At 43.8% G+C, this 7,001-nt stretch overlaps 1 pseudogene; it reads left to right on the top strand.

The window, feature by feature from the left end:
- The window catches only part of LOC102476146 (neurotrimin-like), a 42,243-nt pseudogene extending 35,444 nt beyond the window's left edge, over positions 1-6,799 (top strand).
- The last annotated feature ends 202 nt before the right edge of the window (positions 6,800-7,001 follow it).

Below are 7,001 nucleotides of genomic sequence, written 5' to 3'. Positions count from 1 at the left end.
AAAATGCATATTTGATGACTGCAGTAAGCTATATAGCCCCAGCTAGGTACTACTTTATAGTATGTTCATTCTACTCACTGAGGTTTATGCCTAAAGTCAGACTTGGGTTCATGTACAGGTATATATCAGCTGCACTTGCTATTGGAAATATTTAGACTAATTAAGTTCATTAGCAAATCAATTAAATGGGAGGGGGAGGGAAGGCATACAAAACAACCATGGCTACTAGAGACAATATGGGAGGAGGGTGGGACACGGCAGAGGGTGAGGGATAAGGAATCAAGGATGGCAAGAAAGAAAAAAAAAGCAAAATATACAGGACATAAGAAATGGAAAATTATTTGTTGATAACACATATGTTGATGTGCTTGATTGAGCCAATATACAGTGTATTCTGGATGGAAAATTCATTTTGTATGCTGTAATGATGTATAGTGAATTAATGTAAATAAATTTAAAGAAAAGAATAAAATAAATACAAAAAAAATAATAGATGAATCAAATGAAAAAACCCAGCCTGACTAACACGGGGGCTCTCAACTCTGACCCACTGTGCCAGTAAGATTGAGAGTCCTGGCTCTAGAGCTTGAATAAAAACGACCCTCCCGTGCTTACAGCGGAATTAGCTTGTTGTTGTTTTTGCGAATTCCACAACCGGGACACTACAGTTTGGCTATAGATCCCTTAGATCCACCTAGAAACACAGAGAATGGCGATTGAGGAGCAGAATGATGAGATAAAAGGAAAGGAAACAGAGAGAGAGAAAAGAGAGAAAAACAAACAAACAAAAAGAAACAGAGAGAAAAAGAAGGAAAAAAATTAAAAACCACCAAAACTACATTTTTTAAAAGGCAAAAAATAAAAATCCACGCAGTGCATAAGCGCACCATGCGATATCACGTCTCAGGAGCCATGGAGGAGTCTTCTTCTGGAGGCCTGCCCTTTGCCTCGCCTGGATGGGCAGGGAAAAGGGGAATATTAGCAAGACATTTTTAAAATGGTTACTAGTTTATAATGATGCACAGAGATTGAGTGTAAAAAATAATTTTTTTTTTTTGGAGAGGATTTTGCTATAGGGCACGTGCGCTTGCCAGAAAGACACAAAGAGACAGAGAGAAAGCGAGAAATCACCCCCCCAGGGGGGATGGCTACGCCACAATCCATTCTCCTCCATCCTCCTCTCGGGATCGTGGGCACGCACACAGACCCACGGCGTGAGTTTAAGCCACCAGGTCTGGGACTTGAACCGCAGTTGGCTACATGGGAGTTCAGCGACATAGCCATTATGCTAACTGCTGGTCTCCCCCCAAAAAAAAAAATTTTTTTTAATGGTTACTAGTAGGTCAGTCAGTGGCCTACCACGCAGTTCAAATTCTGAACCCAGTGGCTTGAGAAACACACTGGTCACATACACATGTGTGCCCAAAATCCCAAGAGGAGAATGGGAAGGGACTGTGGCATGGTCACCTCCGCCCCCAGTGGTTGCTTTCTTATTTTCCTGTTTTCTCTCTCTGCAGCAAACATACACACCCTATAAGAGAAAAAAAAAAAAATTGTAATGGCAACAGTAATGATGATATCTATCTAATTGAGTTGTAGGGTTTTTGTTTTTCTTTTTTTCTTTTTTTGGAGAGGTTTTTGCTAAGGGCTTTTGCGCTCACCAGACAGACAGAGACAGAGAGACAGAAAGAAATCACTCCCCAGGGGGGATGGCCACATTGCAATCCCTTCTCCTCCATTCTCCTCTCAGGATCTTGGGCACACACGCAAACGTGCCCAGCGTGAGTTTAAGCCACCGGGTCTAGGACTCGAACCACGGTTGACTACATAGGAGTTCAGCAACATAGCCATTACGCTAACTGCTGGTCCCTAGGGGGTTTTAATATTCAATTACACGAAATGCCTAGAGGCAGGCACTCAGTGAATCTCAAGGAATCAATCTGTCTTTTTGTTTATTTGATAGTGTGTCCTATGCATAGTTGTCCCAGTCTTTCCTCTTGGGCTTCCAGGATAGTCTGCTAAAGACAGGGAGCATGCACACTTATGTACACAACCTGAAAGGTTCAAAGTCTTTGCGTACTGACCACAGACTCCAAAAATATCAAAACCTAAAGAAATCTGAGGAGTGTTCTAGGCTAAAATCTTCCCCAATTTTTCTGTTTGACACAGAACCTGCTCTTCAACCAAACTTTTCTATGGAAATTCAATATGAAATACATATTGCAGAGATAATTTGGCTATTATGGGATGGAAAGGAATAGGGTAGAAACTGCCTACTTGCTATACGCTCCCGTCCCTGCAGGGATACTCTTGCAGCACAGACACAAGACCCTCAAGTCTCCAAATAACATGGTTAGAAAACTAGGGGTCTAGTATACCCCTCCTGTTTCATAACTGGAAGAATTAAATCCCCAAAAAAGGATAAATCACTGCCCTAGTGTCATTCATGGATTGAGAGAGAGCCAAGACTAGCCTAGGAGTCTGACATATGATGATGACAGTCAATCCTCAAAGATATAAAAGAAAAATAGAGAAGAAATTTCCCAGCTAGTGCTCTCTTTCCCCACCATCTCATGTTCCAGCTACCCAGTGCCCTCATTTGAATCTTTGACTTACAAATTCTTCTTCTTGTTCAGCCACAGTGGCTCAGGCGGTAGAGCTTTGCTGTATAACACTAGATCCATATGGGAGACCCCAAGTTCTCATCCTGGGTTGACCTGAACACGCCAGTACACTGGCAAGTGATCTTGGCTGGCTGAAATGCTGGAGAGGATCATATTATAAGACTCCCTGAAGGATACTTGCCCCACCACCACCCACCCTTTTCTCTTTCTCACTCATGAAAGGAGAGGGTGAGAGGAAGGTGAAAACTAACTTAAAAAAAAAAATCCCCCACCACCACCACTAACAGCACTCTACTCAGTTTGCTCTCCCCAAAGTAGGAGAGCCTCCAGACCTTTGCTGTTTATTCCTCTCAAAACGTATCTGCCCCCTCTCTCAACCCCTCAGACCCTACTCACTATGGATCATGCTGACAAGTCAATTTAAAACATTTTTGGATGTTTATATATTACCTACATAATTTCTATAAATACACTTTAATAAGAACTTCCTAGGAACTCTTTTTAGAAAGCAACTCCTGGGCCAGCCAGTGGTATGGTGGTGAAGGCAGCTGAATCCCATGTGGCCAAATCCACAGTTCAAGTCCCGGACCCAGTGGATTGAAAACCATGCCAAAGCATATAGTATGCATGCCTGAAGCCTGAAGAGGAGAAAGGATTTTTTCATCTTTCCTCCCTTTGTCTGTCTGTCTGTCTGTCTGTCTGTCTCTCTCTCTCATGAGCACATGAGCCTTATGGCAAAAACTAAAATAAAATAACTCTAAAATAAGATTTACGATAATCACCTGAAAGTTTTAGACCCATGTTCTTTCAAGTAACATCATGACTTACCCTGACAGTACCTACAACATCAATTACTCTGGACACACTTTTATCCCCAATCATATTCCCATTTCTCACTAATCTGCAAACCCTGACAATTTACTGTAATTATTGATTATCAAAAAAAAGGAGATGGGAACCAGCAGTTAGCGTAATGGCTATGTCACTGGACTCCCATGTAGTCGACTGTGGTTCACGTCCCGGACCCAGTGGCTTAAAACTCACGCCAGGCACGTGTGCATGCGTGCCCAAGATCCCGAGAGAAGAATGGAGGAGAAGGGAATGCGGCGTGACCATCCCCCCTGGGGGGTGATTTCTTGCTTTCTGTCTCTATGTCTCTCTCTGTCTGGCGAGCGCACGTGCCCTATAGTGAAAAACCTCTCCAAAAAAAAAAAAAAGAGGAGATCTTGGTAGATGAGAATCAGAACATAGAAGGGAAAATGGGAGCTGAATTAAACATACTATAGTTTACATGTTGCCCAATGTTCATATGCTGAAACTTCATCATCAGTGTGATAGTGTTAAGAGAATCTTCAAAAGAAAATTAAATGATGAGGGCACTGTTCTGGATGGAATTACTGCTCCTACAGAAAAAACCTTAAAGGAGTGGATTCACTCTGTTCTGCTCTTCTACCATGTGAGGATACTTTTGTATTCATCTACAATTGCATTGCTAACAGAAATAACTGAGGCTGGATGGTTTTTTACAAATGGCAGTTCGAGGGGCCAGCAGTTAGCGTAATGGCTATGTTGCTGGACTCCCATGTAGTCAGCCGTGGGTCAAGTCCCAGATCTGGTGGCTTGAACTCACACCCAGCACATGTGCATGCGTGCCCAAGATCCAGAGAGGAGAATGGAGGAGAAGGGATTGTGGTGTGGCCATCCCCCCTGGGGGGTGATTTCTTGTTTTCTCTCTCTGTCTCTCTCTGTCTTTTTGGCAAGCACACGCACCCTATAGCAAAAACCTGTCTGAGGAGAGGTTTAGGTATTTGAGGAGTAGGTCCATGCAGCCTCCCTCTTGCAGTCTTCTCTGCCTGTGACTGTTTTTCTGAAAGTACTCTTTCCTTCACTGCCTTTGTTCCTGCATCAGCGTACACCCTCCACATACTGCCTTGGCCTGGAGAAACAGGAGTGCCCTTGTGCAGTGGAAATGCCACCTTTCCCAAAGCCATGGACATGTGATGTTTCTGTCTTGGGGAGAGAACCATCCTCAGGTGCACAATTGACAACTGGGTCACCCCGGTGGCCTGGCTCAACTGCAGCACCATCCTCTATGCTGAGAATGACAAGTAGTGCCTAGATCCCCACATGGTCCTTCTGAGCAACACTCAAACCCAGCACAGCATCGAGATCCCGAACATGGATGTGCACAACAAGGGCCTGTACACCTGACTTGTCCAGACAGACAACCACCCAAAGGCCTCCCAGGTCTACCTCCTTGTACAAGTATCTCCCAAAATTGTAGAGGTTTCTTCAGGTCTCTCCATTAACAAAGGCAAGAATATCAGTCTCACCTGCATAGCAATGGGTAGACCAGAGTCTACGGTTACCTGGAGACACATCTCTCCCAAAGCTGTTGGCTTGTGAGTGAAGATGTATTCAGGGCATCACCCAGGAGCAGCCAGGAAACTACAAGTGCAGTGCCGTCAACAATATGGCTGCAGCAGTGGTACAGAGAGTAAAGGTCACCATGAACCATCTACCATACATTTCAGAAGCAAAGGGTACAGGTATCCTCTGGGACAAAAGGGGACACTGCAGTGTGATGCTTCAGCAGTTCCCTCAGCAGAATTTCAGTGGTACAAGGATGACAAAAGACTTATTGAAGGAAAGTAAGGGGTCAAAACAGGAAATAGACCTTCCCTCTCAAAATTCCTTTATTTCAATGTCTCAGAACATGACTAAGGAAACTACACACTGTGGCCTCCAGGAAATTGGGCCACACCAACACCAGCATCACACTGTTCAACCCAGGTACAGTCAGCAAATAATGAATGGATGTTGAGGAGGGCTGCATTTGGCTGCCACCTCTTCTGGGTTTGCACCTACTTCTTAAATTTTGGTGTGAGTGCCACTGCCCCTGGGGCCAAGCTGCCACCACCGCAACCACCAACACTACAGCAAAGGTAACACCAACAGCAACACATAAGATATGCTCAAATGAAATTCAGAGATACAAAGCCTAATAAGATGGAAATTTGAATGAGGGGAACAAAGAATACTTTGGGAGAAAAAAATGTTTAAAAAAGGAAACTGAAAATTGCCTTGCAGATATTTAGGTACTACCAAGTTTTCTTTCTTTCTCAAATTGGAAGAACACACCCCCTTGGACCCAGCCATGAACTGCATCATATGACCTACTTGTTGCCAGCATGGGCAAGGGGTCAGCCACTCTATCTGCTGAAGTGCCCCTGGCGTGGAACGTTCTGGCATCGGCCATCCCAGATACAATCAGACACTAGAGATGAACACAGATTGAGACATGCAGGCCCAGATGTGCCGCTGCGGGCTCTTTGGTAGACTGTGCCACAACTGTGTGTATTACCCAATGTGGAACTAAGACAAGAGAAAGAAAAGGAGAGGAGAGGAGAGGGGAAAGGGGAAAGGGGAAAAGGGAAAGGGGAAAGGGGAAAAGGGAAAAGGGAAAGGGCAAAGGGGAAAGGGGAAAGGGAAGGAAGGGAAAATGAAACACAAAACAGTCCAACAGCAACAATAATCCCACAAATAGTCACAAAATATATCGTTAAACATTTTTTTTCATTTTATTACATGAATATCATGGATAATAAAGGATTCTGGTTCATTATTAATTTTATTAATTATATTTTCTGATATGAGTCTACCACTTAGTGCAAAAACAAGTCAAAATTAAAAATACACAAGTGAAAGAGGATCTCAGCAGGATCCTCTATCTGTTAAACATTAAAAATGAATAGTGTACTTTTTAGCTAGGTTTACAACTGGTGGACCACACACTGGGCATTAACCACCCGGTGAGTATTTGGTGTATCCCCCAAAATTACACGCAGTATAACCAACATACCAGTTCTCCTGGGTCCTCCTTACTCCGACGTTGTGCGCAGACAGTACTCTGCCATCTCCCTCCTGTTTAGACATGGAAAGGTGATCCGTACCATTTCTTGGGTTTGTTGGCTATGCTGCTGCTGACATATATTATACAGTGTGTGTGTATCATATACATGATTGGGCCACACCAACACCAGCATCACACTGTTCGGCCCGGGCGCAGTCAGCAAAGTAAGCAATGGACATTGAGGAAGGATGTTGGTTGCATTTGGTTGCCACCTCTTCTGGGTTTGCACCTACTTCTTAAATTTTGGCATAAGTGCCACTGACCGTGGGGCTAAGCTGCCACCACCGCAACGTTCTGGCAACATTTTGGCATACACACACACACACACACACACACACATGTATATATATACACACACATAGATGCACACACCATATATATATTTTTTTTTTGTTAGAGTTCTAGTCTCTTTTTTTTTCTCAGCAGGATCCTCTATCAGACGTTACTGCATGCTGTATATGGTG

This window comes from Tupaia chinensis, unplaced genomic scaffold (genome assembly GCF_000334495.1).
Source record: "Tupaia chinensis unplaced genomic scaffold, TupChi_1.0 Scaffold138407_1, whole genome shotgun sequence".
NCBI lineage: Eukaryota > Metazoa > Chordata > Mammalia > Scandentia > Tupaiidae > Tupaia > Tupaia belangeri.
The sequence above is the reverse complement of the archived record's forward strand: the minus strand, read 5'-3'. Positions and strand labels throughout refer to the sequence as shown.